The sequence below is a fragment of the Amblyomma maculatum genome, chromosome 1, assembly GCF_055883805.1.
Source record: "Amblyomma maculatum isolate TAMU_Amacu chromosome 1, ASM5588380v1, whole genome shotgun sequence".
In the NCBI taxonomy this organism is placed as follows: Eukaryota; Metazoa; Arthropoda; class Arachnida; order Ixodida; family Ixodidae; genus Amblyomma; species Amblyomma maculatum.
In genome coordinates this window covers 300,327,987-300,344,931 of record NC_139344.1, presented here as the reverse complement: position 1 = coordinate 300,344,931, position 16,945 = coordinate 300,327,987, and the positions used below count along the sequence as shown (strand labels likewise).

Sequence of the window (16,945 nt, the reverse complement as noted above, 5' to 3'; positions counted from 1 at the left end):
CATCAGCTCCGAGACACAGGAAGACGCAGTTAATCATTGTTAGTTTCCCTGCAATGCATTTTGTTTCATGGATCCTAGAGGGGTTTCTAGCAAGTTGGGAAGTAGCATCTCTAATACGATTCCTAGGAAGACAGTGCCTCTGCAGTAGTTCGGAGCCTCAGGAAGAAGCAGTTAAGCATCGTTAGCTCCCAGCAATGCATTTTTTTACGTGCATCCTCAAAGCGTTTCTAGGAAGTGTTGAAGTAGCATCTATATTATTGCTCCAAGGAAGGCAGCGCCTCTGCAGTAGCTCCGAGCCTCAGGAAGAAGCAGTTAACCATCGTTAGCTCCCCTGCAATGCCTTTTCTACATGGATCTTCAAAGGGTTGGATATGTGGCCAAGCATACCACAGCGGTAACAGACGGGTGGTTCACGAGCACGGTCCAAATAATAGTCCTCGGTAACAGGATCGCAGCGATCCGCAAAGTCCAGCCGCTGGGGTTGTTGCGGAGGAGGTGGCGCCCTGTAGTGGGTACGAGCTGGGGAAGCAGGGCCATATGAGTCGTTTCGGTGGTCACGGACGGGAGGAGGAGCGGTAGAACGCCAAGAAGGGCGCTGGATGGGAGCTGCCTGCAGGGAGCAGCTATCACAGGGGATTGCACTGCGGTTCACATCTTGATGGCGGGAGAGCTCATCATGGACAATTTGGCGAATCATGTCGGCCAAATGCAGAGGCTCATGTGAATGCTCGTGAGAATCCACGCTTGCAACATTGGTCACGTTAGGCAGACGGCCGAATTTCGGGGTTTTGCGACGCAGCTTTAAAGTTTCGAACGTACGACAGTGCTTGATCTCGGCCGTGGGAGAATCTAAGTTTTCTTTTGTAATTAAAAAGTTATATACGTCCACCGCGATGCCCTTTAAGAGGTGGCCAACTCTGTCTTCATGAGACATGCTCGGATTCACCGCTTTGCAGAGTTTTAGGACCTCTTTTTTGTGCATTGTGCATGTTCCACCAGGCCCTTGGGCTCACTGGAATAAAGTCTGCTCAGCGCATTTCCGTTTTTCCGTGGTATCCCCGAAACGATTTCGAATCTCCTCTTCAAAACGCTCCCAGCTCGTTCAGGACGCTTCATGGTTCTCAAACCATGTCAGGGCTGTGGAGTCCAAGAAAAAACATTTTCCAGCATTAAAGTGGCATCCCAGCGATTGTACTTGCTCACCCGCTGGTAATTCGTTAGCCAGTCATCCACGTCTTCGCCAGCCTTGCCAGAAAAGGTCCGCGGCTCACGCTAATGCTGCCATGTGGGTGCCGCTGGACCTGGCTGCAGTGCATCGCCGTCTTGAATCATTGTGGGTGTCAAAGGGGGGAGCCCAGCGAGTCGTCGGCTCGAACGAAGTAGAGAGGAATCCGTGGTGATCTTTCAGCACTTTCCACCACACTGTTAATGTTTATTTACAAAGTGGTTCTGTTCCTTAGCCTGATGTGCTAACCAAGATATAGTCAGCTTCCTCTTCTTCCACTTCTATCCCGGAGAGCCTCTTTTTGCACTTCCTTGTTCTCTTCTGTTCACATGCCTGACAACATGTTTCCAAGGAAGGCAGCGCCTCTACAGTAGCTCCGAGCCTCAGGAGGAAGCAGTTAACCATCCTTAGCTCCACTGCAATACCTCGTTTCGTGGATTCTCAAGGGGTTTCTAGCAAGTTGGAAAGTAGCATCTCTTTTATGATTCCAAAGGCAGCGCCTCTGCAGTTGATCCGAGCCTCAGGAAGAAGCATTAACTATCGTTAGCTCCCCTGCAATGCCTTTTGTTTCGTGGATCCTCAAGGGGTTTCTAGCAAGTTGGGAAGTAGCATCTCTATCATGGTTCCTAGGAAGGCAGCGCCCCTGCAGTAGGTAGTTTCAAGGAAGGCAGCGCCTGTGCAGTAGCTCCGGGCCTCAGGAAGAAGCAGTAAGCTATCGTTAGCTCACCTACAATGCCTTTTGTTTCGTGGATCCTCAAGGGATTTCTACAAGTTGGGAAGTAGCATCTCTATCATGTTTCCAGGAAGGCAGCGCCCCTGCAGTAGTTCTGAGCCTCAGGAAGAAGCAGTTAATCATCGTTAGCTCCCCGGTAATGTCTATTGTTTCGTGGATCCTCCAGGGGTTTCTGGTAATTAGGAAGTAGCATCTTAATTATTATTCCAAGGAAGGCAGCGCCTCTGCAGTAGCTCGGAGCATCAGGAAGAAGCAGTTAACCATCGTTAACTACCCTGCATTGAATTTTTACGTGAATCCTCAAGGGGTTTCGAGCAAGTTGGGATTAGCATCTCTGTATAGGTTCCATGGAAGGCAGTGCCTCTGCAGTAACTCCGAACCTCATGAAGTAGTTAGCCATCGTTACCTCCCTGCAAGGCTTTTCGCTTCGTGGATCCTCAAGAGTTTCACAGAATTTGGGAAGTAGCATCTCTATTATGATTCCAAAAAAGGCAGCGCCTCTGAAATAGCTGCGAGCCTCAGGAAGAAGCACTCAACCATAGTTAGCTCCCCTGCATCGCCTTTTGATTCTTGGATCCTCAATGGGTTTCTAGCAAATTGGGAAGTAACATTTTTTACGGTTCCAATCAAGGCAGCACCTCTGCAGTAGCTCGCAGCCTCAAAAAGTAGTTAACTATCGTCAGCTCCCCTGCAATGCCTTCTGTTTCGTGGATCCTCAAGGGGTTTATAGCATGTTCGGAAGTAGCATCTGTAATATCGTTCCAAGGATGGCAGCGCCTTTAAAGTAGCCCCGAGCCTTAGGAAGGAGCAGTTAAACATAGTGAGCTCCCCTGCAATGCGATTTGATTTTTGGATCCTCAAGGGGATTCTAGCAAGTTGGGAAGTAGTATCTCTATAATGGTTCCAAGGAAAGCAGAGCCTCTCCATCAGCTCCGAGGCTCAGGAAGAAGCTGTTAACCATCGTTAACCCCCTGCTATGCCTTTTGTTTCGTGGACCCTCAAGGGGTTTCTAGCAAGTTGGGAAGTAGCATCTTTAATTTGATTCCAAGGAAGGCAGCGAATCTGCAGTAGTTCGGAGCCTCAGGAAGAAGCAAGTAAGCATCTTTAGCTCTGCTGCAATGCATTTTGTTACCTGGATCATCAAGGGGTTTCTAGGAAGTTGCGAAGTAGCATCTCTATCATGGTTCCAAGGAAGGCAGCGCCCCTGCAGTAGGTGGTTTCAAGGAAGGCAGCGCCTCTGCAGTAGCTCCGAGACTCAGGAAGAAGGAGTTAACTATCGTTAGCTCACCTGCAATGCCTTTTGTTTCGTGGATCCTCAAAGGGTTTCTAGCAAGTCCGGAAGTAGCATCTCTATTATGGTTCCAAGGAAGGCAGCGCCTCTGCAGTAGCTCCGAGACTCAGGAAGAAGCAGTTAACCGTTCTTAGTTTCCCTGCAATGCCTTTTGTTATGCAGATCCTCAATGGGTTTCTAGCAAGTTGGGAAGTAGCATCTCTATCATGGTTCGAAGGAAGGCAGCGCCCCTGCAGTAGGTGGTTGCAATGAAGGCAGCGGCTCTGCAGTAGCTCCGAGTCTCAGGAAGAATGACCTGCAATGCCTTTTGTTTCGTGGGTGCTCAAGGGGTTTCTAGCAAGTTGGGAAGTAGCATCTCTATTAAGGTTCAAACGAAGGCAGCACCTCTGCAGTAGTTCTGCGCCTCAGGAAGACGCAGTTAATCAGCGTTAGCTTCCTTGTAAAGTCTATTGTTTCGTGGATCCTCCAGCGGTTTTTGGCAAGTTAGGAAGTAGCATCTTTATTATGATTCCAAGGAAGCAGCACCTCTGCCGTAGCTTGGAGCATCAGGAAGAAGCAGTTAACCATTGTTAGCTCCCCTGCAATGCCTTTTGTTACGTGAATACTCAAGGGGTTTCGAGCAAGTCTGGAATTAGCATCTCTATATAGGTTCTATGGAAGACAGTGCCTCTGCAGTAACTCTGAACCTCAGGAAGTAGTTAGCCATCGTTACCTCCCCTGCAATGCCTTTTGTTTCGTGGATCCTCAAGGGTTTCACAGCAAAATGGGAAGTAGCATCTTTGTTATGGTTCCAAGGAATGCAGCGCCACTGCCGTAGCTCCGAGCCTCAGGAAGGAGCAGTTGATCATTGTTAACTCCCCTGAAATGACTTTTGCTTTGTGGATCCTGAAAAAGTTTCTAGCAAGTTGGGAATTCGCTTCTCTATTAAGGTTAAAAAGAAGGCAGCGCCTCTGCAGTAGCTCCGAGCCTCAGCAAGGAGCAGTCACCCATAGTTCGCTCCCCTGCAATGCCTTTTGTTTCGTGAAACTTCGAAATTTCTTAGCAAGTTGGGATGTAGCATCTCTGTTATGGTTCCAAGGAAGGCTGCAGATCTGCAATATTCATCATTAGGTCTCGTGCAATGCCTTTTGTTTCGTGGATCCTCAAGGGGTTTCTAACAAGTTGGGAACTAGCATCTCGATTATGATTCCAAGGAAGGCAGCATTCTGCAGTAGTTCCGAGCCTCAGCACGAAGCAGCTAACTATTGTTAAATCCCCTGATGCCTTTTGTTTCATGGATCCTCACTGGGTTTCAAGCAAGTGGAGAAGTGGCATCTCTATGTTGGTTCCAAGGAAGGCAGCGCCTCAGCAGCAGATCCGAGCCTCAGGAAGAAGCAGATTACTATAGTTAGCTCCCCCGCTATGCCTTTTGTTTGGCGGATCCTAAAAGGGTTTCTAGCAAGTTGGGAAGTAGTATCTCTATTATGGTTCCAAGCAAGGTAGCGCCTTCGCAGTTGCTCCGAGCCTCAGGAAGAAGCAGTACTCATAGTTAGCTCCCCTGCAATGCCTTCGGTTTCGTGGATCCTAAAGGGGTTTATAGCAAGTTCGGAAGTACCATCTGTATTATGGTTCCAAGGAGGGCAGCGGCTTTTAAGTAGCCCCGAGCCTTTGGAAGGAGCAGATTATCATAGTTAGCTCCCCTGCAATGCGATTTGTTTTGTGAATCCTCAAGGGGTTTCTAGCAAGTTGGGAAGTAGTATCTCTATAATGGTTCCAAGGAAAGCAGAGCCTCTCCAGCAGCTCCGAGCCTCAGGAAGAATCTGTTAACCATCGTTAGCCCCCCTGCTATGCCTTTTATTTCGTGGACCCTTAAGGGGTTTTTAGCAAGATGGAAAGTAACATCTGTAATATGTTTCCAAGGAAGGCAGCGCCTCTGCAATAGCTCCGAGCCTCTGGAAGAAGTTAACCAGCCTTAGCTCCCCTGCAATACCGCGTTTCGTGGATCCTCAAGGGGTTTCTAGCAAGTTGGGAAGTAGCATCTCTACTATGGTTCCAAAGAAAGCAGCGCCTCTGCAGTAGGTCCGAGCCTCAGGAAGGAGCAGTTAACCGTAGTTAGCTCTGCTGCAATGCCTTTTGTTTCGTGGATGTTCATTGGGTTTCTAGCAAGTTGGGAAGTAGACTCTATTATGGCTCCAAGGAAAGCAATTCCTCTGCAGTAGCTTCGAGCCTCAGGAAGGAGCAGTTACCCAAGGTTAGCTCCCCTGCAGTGCCTATTGTTTCGGGATCATCAAGGGGTTTCTAGCAAGTTGGGAAGTAGAATCTCTGTTATGGTTTCAAGGAAGGCAGCGCCTCTGCAGTAGCTCCGAGCCTCAGGAAGAAGCAGTTAACTATTGTTAGCTCCCCTAGAATGCCTTTTGTGTCGTGGATCCTCAAGGGGTTTTTAGCAGGTTGCGAAGTAGCATCTCTAATATAATTCCAAGGAAAGCAGAGCCTCTCCAGCAGCTCCAAGCTTTAGGAAGAAGCAGTTAACCATCGTTAGCCCCCTACTATTCCTTTTGTTCCGTGGACCATCAAGGGGTTTCTAGCAAGTTGGGAAGTTGCATCTCTATTATGGTTCAAAGGAAGGCTGCGGATCTTCAATAGCTACGAGCCTCTGGAAGAAGCAGTTAACCATATTTAGCTCCCCTGGAATACCTCCTTTCGTGGACCCTCAATGGGTTTCTAGCAAGTTGGGAAGTAGAATCTCTATTATGGTTCCAAAGACTGCAGCGCCCCTGCAGTAGCTCCGAGACACAGGAAGAAGCAGTTAATCATTGTTAGTTTCCCTGCAATGCGTTTTGTTTCATTGATCATAGAGGGGTTTCTAGCAAGTTGGGAATTAGCATCTCTAATATGATTCCTAGGAAGACAGTGCCTCTGCAGTAGTTCGGAGCTTCAGGAAGAAGCAGTTAAGCATCGTTAGCTCCCCTGCAACGCATTTTTTTATGTGGATCCTCAAGGTGTTTCTAGGAAGTTGGGAGGTAGCATCTATATTATGGCTCCAGGGAAGGCTGTGGATTTGCAATGGCTCCAAGCCTCTGGTAGATGCAGTTACCCATCCTTAGCTCCCCTGCCATACCTCGTGTGTCATGGATCATAAAGGGGTTTCTAGCAAGCTGGGAAGTTGCATCTCTATTCTAGTTCAAAGGAAGGCTGCGGATATGCAATAGCTCCGAGCCTCTGGAAGAAGATGTTAACCATCCTTAGCTCCCCTGCAATACCTCGTTTCGTGGATCCGCAAGGGGTTTCTAGCAAGTTGGGAAGTAGCATCTCTACTAACGCTCCAAAGGCAGTGCCTCTGCAGTAGCTCCGAGCCTCAGGAAGAAGCAGTTAACCATCGTTAGCTTGCCTGCATTGACTTTTGTTATATGGATCATCAATTGATATCTAGCAAGTGGAGAGGTAGCATCCCCATTACAGTTCCTAGGAAGGCAGCGCCTCTGGAGTAGCTCCTAGCCTGACGAAGAAGCAGTTAAGCCTTGTTTGCTCCCCTGCTGTCTTTTGTTTGTGCATCCTCAAGGGGTTTCTAGCAAGTAGGAAAGTCGGATCTCTATTATGGTTCCAAGGAAGGCAGCGCCTCTGCAGTAGCTCCGAGCCTCAGGAAGAAGCAGTTAACCACAGTTAGTGCCCCTGCAATGCCTGTTGTTTTGTTGATATTGAAGGGGTTTCTAACAAGTGGAGAAGTGGCATCTCTATGTTGGTTCCAAGGAAGGCAGCGCCCCAGCAGTAGCTCCGAATCTCAGGAAGAAGCAGTTAAACATAGTTAGCTCCCCTGCAATGCCCTTTTTTTGGTGGATCCTCAAGGAGATTCTAGCAAGTTGGGAGGTAGACTCTTTATTCAGGTACCAAGGAAGGCAGGGCCTCTGGAGTAGCTCCGAGCCTCAGGAAGAAGCAGTTAACCATAGTTAGCACCCCTGCCTCACCTTTTATTTCGTTGATCCTCAAGGGGTTTCTAGCAAGTTGGGAAGTAGTAATTTTACGGTTCCAAGTAAGGCAGCACCTCTGCAGTAGCTCTCAGCATCAGGAAGAAGCAGTTAGCCATTGTTAGCTCCCCTGCAATGCCTTTTATTTCGTGGATCCTCAAGGGGTTTCTAGCAAGTTGGGAAGTAGCATGTCTATATGGCTGGAAGGAAGGCAGCGCCTTTGCCATTGCTCCGAGCCTCAGGAAGAACAGTTAACCATAGTTAGCGACCCTGCAATGCCTATTCTTTCTTTGATATTCAAGGGGTTTCTTGCTAGTTGGGAAGTAGCATTTATATTATGATTCCAAGGAAAGCAGCACTTCTGCAGCAGTTCCGAGCCTCCGGAAGAAGCATTTGACCATAGTTAGCTTCCCTGCAATGCATTTTGTTTCGTTGATCTTCAAGGGGTGTCTATTAAGTTGCGAAGTTGCATCTCTACCATGGTAGAACAACAAATGGTAGCGTAACTCCCATAGAAGCCTGCGTGTCGACTCTGAGCGAGGCTTTAGTTTCCCAGCGCCCCCTGCGAACTGTGAGGCACATCAAACACGTGACGTTGCTTGTGACGTCAGTGACATACTTTTGACGGGGAATTTGATTGTCTTTTTAATTATGAACGAGAAACAAGGCCAACAACGACGGAGGCAGAACGATGCTCGGATAAGGCAGAAAAATGGACACCGTAACTGTTCAGCCAACTTTACTTGACATGGATTTCTACTGTCAAGTTTTACGTTAACTGAAATGTTACGGCATCTTTAACCACCTTATCATAGCATCGTTCTGCCTCCGTCGTCAGCCTAGTCTTTCGTCGCGCGTCATGTAAACGCATTCTGGGGCTTATTTCTTCGGGCACGTTTGTGAACAAGGGCCTTCAAGTGAATTCGGCAAGCACATGGATAGAACCACATGGCTTGAGGCATTTCACAAAGGGCATAAATGAGTGAAGCTGCGCTGCACAGAAAGCCAGGCTTTATTAATTCACGATTACTTACATAGACGCTTCACGACAATGAAATCTAAGTGTAGGAGAGCGACCACCGCTCATTCGTCACGGTCTTCATGAAATCCTCGTGATAACAAAATGACCTGAGCGTAGGTCTCCAAACGAGACGCGGTGAGATTATAAAAGGGTAAAAGATCTTGCTAACAAACAAAGTATACATATCAGCGTCAAAGAACAACAAAAACAAACGAACGGAATAACTAACGCTAGCGCTAGAACGCCAACCTGTAAGAGCTTATGTAAGCAATTCAAATTGGGATTGCTAGTATTTAGAAGTTAATGCGTCTGAGAAGTGAAAATATCTACGATATAGCTTCGCTCCAATAAATCTTGTCCTGTTCATGATTCCCATATTTTACTCGCGCTTCATTTGCCACTGAAAGGAGTCAATGTGAGGTTACAAATTTACAACTTAAGCATTTAACATGTTCATGAGAAAGATCCCATTGACAATAGGAACATCACTGTAATAACAGCTAAAGCACGTTCAGCGAACGTTGGTGCGGTAATACGACGCAGTAAGCAAAACACGCAGCAAGGGGAGCGGAACGGAAGGCTTTGAGCAATGCGACACGCTTCTTGGGGGCAATAAAATCTCACCTTCACCGCTCAATTAAAACATGCAGCGATACGCCGCTCATGCAGACGTGTATCCGTAAAACAAGCCACCACTTTTGCGACGTGCCTGGGAGGCCGAGCCGAGCCGCCGAGCTGTGACGCAGCATTGTCCCATCGTCCGGAAATGCGCACATGCAGCGGCAATCAGTTTCTCATCGAGCAGACAGTCTTCGCCTTGCAGTAAAGCTCTACCAAAACCAGCAGAATGAAATACTGACTGTTTGTTACGGATAACCCACTCTGTACGCAGCACGCAACGATGAATGTTGAACCGGGGCCGACGACGCACCCATTCCGCGGATGAAAAAAGCTTTGGTCTGAACAATCTGAACCATATCTGAGCTTTGGGCAACTACGCAGCGGATAACAAGTGGCCGAGAGAGGCCGTTAGAAACAAGTTAAAATATTATTAAAAACGTGACACGTTTTTTCTTACGCAAGAAACAAAAACTGCATTCATTCCTGAGCGCGAATATTATGTTTACTTTATAGTTCTTTGGAGTTCTGGCAGACCTTATTTTCTGTGCGTTAGTAATTTGCCTCACAGTTCGCAGGAGCCCTCATCATCGAGTTGATGCCGCTGGCAGTAGGCAGCTGCACGCGTTTTCTTCCGAGTTGCGCGACCAGTTGTACATTGACCTTGTCTCTACTATGATTGCAAAGAAGGCAGCTCTTGTGTAGTAGTTCCGAGCCTAAGGAAGAAGCATTTGGCCATAGCTACCCTGCAATGCCTTTTGTCTCGTGGATCCTCAAAGGGTTTCTTGCAAGTCGGGAATGAGCATCTCTATTGGGGGTCAAAGGAAGGTAGCGCCTCTGCAGTAGCTCCCAGCATCAGTAACAAGCAGTTAACCATCATTAGATCCCCTGCAATGCCGTTTGTTTCATGGATCCTCAATGGGTATCTATAAAGTTGGGAAGCAGTATTTTTTATGGTTCTAAGCAAGGGAACACCTCTGCAGTAGCTCCGAACTTCAGGAAGAAGCATTTGACCAAAGTTAGCTCCCCTGCAATGCCGTTTGTTGCGTGGCTCCTCAAGGGATTTCTTGCAAGTTGGGAAAGAGCCTCTCTATTATGGTTCCAAGGAAGGTAGCGCCTCTGCAGTAGCTCGGAGCCTCAGGAAGAAGCAGTTAACCATCGTTAGCTTTCCTGAATTGCCTTTTGTTATATGAATCATCAAGGGGTTTATAGCAAGTTGGAAAGGGGCATTTCTTTTATGGTTCAAGAAAGGCAACGCCTCTGCAGTTCCACTGAGCCTCAGGAAGAACAGTTAACCATAGTAGGCACCCTTGCAATGCCTTTTGTTTCGTTGATCTTCAAGGGGTTTCTAGCAAGTTGGGAAGTAGCATTTTTTATGGTTCCAAGCAAGACAGCACCTCTTAAGTGCTCCCAGCCTCAAAAAGTAGTTAACCATCATTAGCTCCCCTGCAATGCCATTTGTTTCGTGGATACTCAAGGGGTTCCTCGCAAGTTTGGAAGTAGCATCTGTAATATGGTTCCAAGGAAGGCAGCGCCTTTGCAGTAGCTCCGAGCCTTAGGAAGAAGCAGTTGACCATCGTTAGCTTCCCTGCAATGCCTTTTGTTTTACGAATCACCAAGGGGTTTCTAGCTAGTTGGGAAGAAGCATTTCTTTTATGGTTCAAGAAAAGCAGTGCCTCTGCAGTTGCTCCGAGCTTCAAGAAGAACAGTTACCATAGTAAGCGCCCTTGCAATGCCTTTTGTTTAATTGATCTTCAAGGGGTTTTTAGTAAGTTGGGAAGTAACATCTCTATTATGATTCCAAAGAAGGCAGCACTTCTGCAGTAGTTCCGAGCATCAGGAAGAACAGTTAACCATAGTTAGCGCCCATGCAAGGCCTTTTCTTTAGTTGATCTTCAAGGGGTTTCTAGCAAGTTGGGAACTAGCATTTTTATTATATTTCCAAGGAAGGCAGCACCTTTGCAGTACCTCTGAGCCCCAGGAAGAAGCAGTTACCCATCGTTAGATGCCCTGCAATGCCTTTTGTTTGATGGATCCTCAATGGATTTCTAGGAATTGGGGAAGTATCTCTATATCAGTTCCAAAGAAGGCAGCCGCTCTGCAGTAGCTCCCAGCCTAAGGAGGAAGCAGTTAAGCCTTGTTAGCTCCCCTGCTATGTCTTTTGTTTGTGCATACTCAAGGGGTTTCTAGCAAGCTGGAAAGTCGGAACTCTATTATGGTACCAAGAAACGCAGCGCCTCTGCAGTAGTTCCGAGCTTCAGGAAGACGCCGTTATTCACCGTTAGCTGCCCTGCAATGCCTTTTGTTTCGTTGATCCTCAAGGGGTTTCTAGCTAGTTGGGAACTAGCATCTCTAGTATTTTTTTAAGGAAGGCAGCGCTTCTGCAGTAGCTCCGAAATTCAGGAAGGAGCATTTATCCATTGTTAGCTCCCCTGCAATGCCTTTTGTTTCGTGGATCCTCAAGGGGTTTTTAGCAAGTTGGGAAGTGGCATGTCGATATGGTTCGAAGGAAGGCAGAGCCTATGCAGTTGCTCCGAGCCTCAGGAAAAACAGTTAACCACAGTTAGCGCCCCTGCAATGCCTTTTGTTTCGTTGATCTTCAAGGGGTCTGTAGTATGTTGGTAAGTAGCATCTCGATTATGATTCCAAGGAAGGCAGCATTCTGCAGTAGTTCCGAGCCTCAAGACGAAGCAGTTAACTATCGTTAGATCCCGTGCAATGCCTTTTGTTTCATGGATCCTTAATGGGTTTCTAGCAAGTGGAGAAGTGGCATCTCTATGTTGGTTCCAAGGAAGGCAGTGCCTCAGCAGTAGCTCCGAGCCTCAGAAAGAAGCAGTTAACCATAGTTAGCTCTCCTGCAATGCCGTTTGTTTGGTGGATCCTCAAGGGGTTTCTACCAAGTTGGGAAGTAGCATGTCTATCATGGTTCCAAGCAAGGTAGCACCGCTGCAGTTTCTCCGAGCCTCAGGAAGAAGCAGTCAACCATAGTTAGCTCCCCTGCAATGCCTTTTATTTCTTGGATCGTAAAGGGGTTTAGCAAGTTGGGAAGTAGCATATCTAATATAGTTCCAAGGAAGGCTGCGCGTCTGCACTAGCTCCGAGCCTGGAAGAAGGAGTTAAACATAGCTCCCCAGCAATGCTTTTTGTTTCGAGGATCCTCAAGGGGTTTCTAGCAAGTTGGGAAGTGGCATCTCTAGTGTGGTGGCAAGGAAGGCAGCGCTTCTGCAGTAGCTCCTAGCCTCAGGAAGAAGCAGTTAACCATAGTTAGCTTCCCTGCTCTGCCTTTTTTTTCGTGGATCCTCAAGGGGTTTCTAGCAAGTCTGGAAGTAGCATTTTTATTGTTCCCAAGAAGGCAGCGCCTCTGCAGTAGCTCCGAGCCTCAGGAAGTTGTTGAAAATTTTGGTGTCCTTCAAAAAACGAGATATGCAAATCAGTTCGATTCCTGACACAGAAGCACATATAACCAACTAATTTTGAGAAGACGGATGTAGGCAGAGCCTTGCTGCCGTTTTCAGATGAGTTATCTCGGCGCTTTCGTTTTTGAGATGCCCCAGGTTCCACCGTCAGGCTGAACAGTTCAGGAACGCTGATGCAACAATATTATTTATGAAGATGATGCAGAAGTGGTTACCGATCCACAACTTTGCCAACCGAACAGCATATGCGCATATGAGAAAGCCTGATGAAATGCACTTTTTATGCTTCCGATGAATGCCTGCAGTGGCCGGATGAAGAGTTTCTAGACTATCTCGAACTCTCTTCAGTGCCTGTAAATGGAATGGAAAAAAATTTTTCTTAGTGCTGAAACCTACGGTGCTTTCCTACCGACAACCAACTCTACTGTGCTATGCATTATGTATGTTCTCAAGGACCACTTCTTTCATATTTTACCAAGGAACCTCTCAAGCTACCCCGTTGAGCTCCTCTTCAATTCTTTGCGACATATTGCTGGCGGCAACGACTGTCTGGACGCAAGGGCTGTAACATTTAGCCTAGAGAGGATCTAGCGGACAGGCAGCCTGTGCCCATCTCAAGCTTCAAATGAAAATGGACAGTCTGTTTTGAGGTAGGTACATGGTATTTGAGCTCAGGGACGAGTGATCGTATTTCTCAGCTTGTTGTCTTGCTTGTAAACACAAAGGTAACCACTTTTCATTCCTTTGCTTAACTAAGATTTCACAATGCTAGCAGCTGGTTGGTTTGTGGGGTTTAACGTCCAAAAGTGACTTAGGCTATGAGACACGCCGTAGTGGAGGACTCCGGAAATTTATTTTACGTGCACCGACATCGCACACGGGCACCTTGCTTTTCGCCTCCATCGAAAGGCAGCCACCGAGGTAGGGATTCGATCCCGCGTCCTGGGGCATAGTAGTTAAGTGCCGTAACCACTGCACCACCCCGGCGGATGCTCGCAGCTACTGTTGTAGCTTGCCCGCTGTCTGCAGTTCTTTGCAGTTGAGGCCATGTCAGCGCGTAAATTTAAGCCTGCTATGCCGATGGGCAATGTGCATTTTTGGCTTTTATGTGGCTCCTGCTTATTAGTGGCGGTAACTGTTCTACATATATTGCATTAGGCATGGTGACTTCCCTAATGTGACGTTCTGTGAACTGTATGTTCCAGCTCAAACTGACAACCACGCATGTTTCAACCGAGTTGCCCCAGCCAGGTATACGTTTCATATGCTTTTTCAGAAGCTTATGCTTCTCAGTGCATTGTGATTGTTTATTTGCAGAGATTTGTATAAGATATATCCTTTGATTATAGTATGTATATTTTGGGAACTGAGGATTTCGTGATGGAAATGGACGAGCTCCTCAGATCTTTTAAAGCGATGCCTCGTGAGTACGCCCACTCCACCCTTGTAAATTGCAAATCGAAAATCGAAAATCGACAATTTCTCATTGTTTCACGGCTGTAACAGATGAGTGCTAGCAATGCCTAAAATGTGAAAATTTTAGGGGATATATGCTGAGTTTCTACAGGGGAAATATCCTCTTGCTTTATGGGCAAGTGTCGCCTCCAGGTGCGGTCTGAAATATGATCTGTTGACCTTATTTATAGGCTTGTGACAAAAGCTATTTTTGGTGTTCTCACAAATGGCAGTACCTTGCAGAATGTCTAGCTCGGTTTGGTTTGTGGGGTTTAACGTCCAAAAGTGACTCAGGCTATGAGACACGCCGTAGTGGAGGACTCCAGAAATTTCGACTACCCGGGGTTCTTCAACGTGCACAGACATTGCACACGGGCACCTTGCTTTCCGCCTCCATCGAAAAGCGGCCGCCGAGGCCGAGATTTGATCCCGCTTCCTTGGGCACAGTAGTCGAGCGCCGTAACCACTGTGCCACCCCGGCGGGGCAACAATGTCTAGCTCCATTGCTAATATGGGTATATTCTATTTCATTGCAACTGGCACCATCAACCATCGCAAATGCCAGCATCGCTTATATACCCAGACGGCCACTGACGAAAGCGGATGGCCGAATCTGTTCGCCCAGCGGACAGCCACCGTACGTCCGCCACTGGATTGCTTTTACACAGCTGTGATATAGTTTGTAGTCATCGTCCTTGTCTGAACTGCGTATAAATCAGTAATACCCGTCGAATCTGCATTATATAATGCCAGAGCGAATCGATGCGATATAAAACGTTCCATTAAACACTTTTTACTTTCCGCGTGTTTTATTGTTGAATTATTTTTTCACAAATTTTTGACTAAAAGTTCAATGACCATAAAACATTTTTCTAATCATGATCTTTCAGTCAACCTTTAATCGTAGGCTGAGTAGACGCAGCAAGCAGCAAGCTCAAATAGAACAATACCGAACCTACACAAAAAAAAAAAATCTGAAAAGAACCAATCCAATCCACCCGACAAGTTTTGTCATCGAGGATGCCTTGAAGCTTCTGCGTTCTGCATTTTCTGCGCAGTTACAAATAACTACGGCTGTTATGCACTGCTAGCATTGTTTTTGTTGTGCTTGGTGCGGCTGGCATACTTTGTTCACACGCCGATCCTAAAGTATTTCACCGAACTTTTGTTTCTTTAGTGGAACTTTTCGATGCACTGACACATTGCAGGCGGTGCTGCTTAAGCTTGTTGGACTTTCGGGTATTAGGGCGGTAAGGAAAAAGCTCTGTACAAAAGCCGAACGGTCCAGTGTTTGAGGCGAGACTGACAGGATGGCTCCGCGCCGACTAACTAAAGTGCAGCCTCATGTCTGAGGGCCATCCTACTCGGCATTGCTGGACGCTGCGCCAGTAAGCCGCGCAGCTTCTCTGTCTGTGATAAAGGAGTGCCTGCCTGAGCTTTAAATCAGGAGTTAATTTGTAAAACATGCGCAATGGGCTGAGTTGTAAAAACTCTAAGGGAAAACCTTTGCACTCGAGCCTATCGTGCGACATGCCTACACTTGTGGAAACGTCGCGAGGGTTGTTTTTTTTAATGGGCAGCCGCTGATCTTTCTCTCTCGAGCTTTACGGCAACTACATCTTATAGAAGGAATGACTGTGTGCACTGTGCAGTAGCTACTAAATAACGAAAGGTTTAGTACTGTCCTTCAGCTTTGACAAACCAGGACAGCACCTTGGGCATGTCCGGTATGCATAAGTGACTGAACAGCGCAGAATAACCGGACAAGAAAGAGATGAGACAGAAAGAAAAACAATCAGCGCTTGTCTTTTTCTTGACCCGTTGGTCTGCGTTGTTCTGGCAAGAATTTGACATACTGCCGCTGTGAAACAGATGGGCTGTGAGCTCTGGTGACTGCAACGCCTTCTTTTATTCAAAACAGGCATACTGGCAAGTCATACAAGCCACAGGCTTTAAAGAAAGAAAAAAAAAAACCATGAGCTAAGCAAAATTAAGATGAAAACAAACTTGTAACTGCTATGTCCTTACAGATATACAATGGCTCAACAGAACCTACGGCATTATTGACTGCGAGATAATGCCAAAGCTGATGCTGAGCTTATGTCTAGCACTGAAAGCTCTTTTCATACTCTTAGATTATCATAATGAAGTAGCTTTAAACTCATGCATGTTAATACTGTGATAGCCATAAATTGAATCTATGGCATCATGTTCACATGCAAGGCTTCTGATAGCCGCTGGGCACATGATGTGGGCTACAGCAGAAACCTGTACCTAGTGATCTTACAATCAGTTGTGCGATTGATACATTTAGTGTGTTGTGAAAGTTTTTGTGTACTTTTTCTGGCAATGGCAATGCTTTTTTTATCGAAAGCTAACATTTGGCTTGCTACAGAAAAAACCTGCACCTAGTCATCCTAAAAACAGCTGTGCAGTTGGTGCTTTCAGTGTGTCGTGAAAGTATTTGTGTTCTGCTTCTATATGACAATGCTTTTCTCATTGAAGACTAGCATGTGGCTTCATTGAAATGCTTCAGATGCCATTTGCTGTAGCCGATTTCGGTGGCCAACATGAAGCAGCACTTTGAGCATGTGGGCAAAACTTCCTTTGGCTAAACTGTTATCCATGGGGAAAAACAGCAACATTCCTTTGCATTATCATTTCTTTGGTATGGCTAAAAGTGAATATTGCATCATTATCTTTATTATTATTATTGTATCATGGTTTTCAGTGTTGAAGTTGTTAGAGCGTGATGATTTTAACCACACAGGACTTCCCTTCGACAGTAATGTGTCTAGCTTGTTTACATGCAGGATGTAGAACTGGCCTAAACCATCTTTATAGAGCAATTTTTTTTCACATTGTCCACCATTTTACTTTTTGGCATTGTTCCTTCAAGTAAATAGCTAGTATTTTAAGTTAACATGGTCGTCCACGTTTAGCATGAAAGGAATGTGTGGCATGCAGTTTGCGAAATCGCATTGCATCCGTCACAGCCGTGCATCAAGGCTAAGTGGCTTGTACATAGAGGGACAAGCAGTTCCAGCTCCACGTCATAGACGTGCGTCGAGGCAAAGTGGTTTATGTGCAGAGGAACCAGGAGCTTCTGTGTCACATCTGGCTATTTGCTACGGTGTGCAGATGCGCATAGAAGCAAAATGGCTTATGTGTAGAGGGACCAGGGCTGCTGCTTAACTTTCTTTGCCTCTTTACTACGATCCACAGCCGTGCATTGAGGCTAAGTG

General features: G+C 46.7%; 1 protein-coding gene and 1 pseudogene across 1 annotated transcript in view; one reads left to right on the top strand and one right to left on the bottom strand.

Annotated features, from left to right (window-relative positions):
* The window catches only part of LOC146206903 (uncharacterized), a 220,557-nt gene that overhangs the window by 70,149 nt on the left and 133,463 nt on the right, over nucleotides 1-16,945 (bottom strand). The window lies entirely within an intron of this gene.
* Nucleotides 12,245-12,899, top strand: LOC146206905 (uncharacterized; annotated as a pseudogene).